Below are 898 nucleotides of genomic sequence, written 5' to 3' on the forward strand. Positions count from 1 at the left end.
GTGACATAGAGGATTCCACATTTTCTTTTTCTCTCCTCTTTCATATGAGCAGGAGCAGAGACAAAGGCATTCTTGTTGAAGCTGATCCTGAACCTGAAAGGACCTTGAAGAGAAAGCTAAGAGAAGCTAAAGCACAACTCTCTTTAGAGGACCTGACCGAATTCTTCAAAGAAGAAGAAGACATGGCAGCCGAAAACAACAATAATGCAAACAATGCAAGGAAGGTGCTGGGTGACTTTACTGCACCTACTCCCGATTTCTATGGGAGAAGCATCTCTATCCCTGCCATTGGAGCAAACAACTTTGAGCTTAAGCCTCAGTTAGTTTCTCTAATGCAACAGAATTGCAAGTTCCATGGACTTCCAATGGAAGATCCACATCAGTTTTTAGCTGAGTTCTTGCAAATCTGTGACACAGTCAAGACTAATGGGGTAGACCCTGAGGTCTATAGACTGATGCTATTCCCTTTTGCTATAAGAGACAGAGCTAGAATATGGTTGGACTCTCAACCTAAAGAAAGCCTGGACTCTTGGGAAAAGCTAGTCAATGCCTTCTTGGCAAAGTTCTTTCCACCACAAAGATGGAGTAAGCTTAGAGTGGAAGTCCAAACCTTCAGACAGAAGGATGGAGAATCCCTCTATGAAGCTTGGGAAAGATACAAACAATTAATCAGAAGATGTCCCTCAGACATGCTTTCTGAATGGAGCATCATAGGTATTTTCTATGATGGTCTCTCTGAACTATCCAAGATGTCTTTGGATAGCTCTGCTGGAGGATCTCTTCATCTGAAGAAGACGCCTGCAGAAGCTCAAGAATTGATTGAAATGGTTGCAAATAACCAATTCATGTACACTTCTGAAAGGAATCCTGTGAACAATGGGACTAGTCAGAAGAAAGG

The 898-nt window shown here is 42.3% G+C and overlaps 1 non-coding gene across 1 annotated transcript; it reads right to left on the reverse strand.

Annotated features, from left to right (window-relative positions):
* Nucleotides 1–587: 587 nt before the first annotated feature.
* On the reverse strand, nucleotides 588–695 carry LOC130978139 (small nucleolar RNA R71). Its single transcript, XR_009085799.1, has one exon. It is a non-coding gene; the product is annotated as a small nucleolar RNA R71 (small nucleolar RNA).
* Between the last annotated feature and the right edge of the window lie 203 nt (nucleotides 696–898).

The sequence above is a fragment of the Arachis stenosperma genome, chromosome 4, assembly GCF_014773155.1.
Source record: "Arachis stenosperma cultivar V10309 chromosome 4, arast.V10309.gnm1.PFL2, whole genome shotgun sequence".
In the NCBI taxonomy this organism is placed as follows: Eukaryota; Viridiplantae; Streptophyta; class Magnoliopsida; order Fabales; family Fabaceae; genus Arachis; species Arachis stenosperma.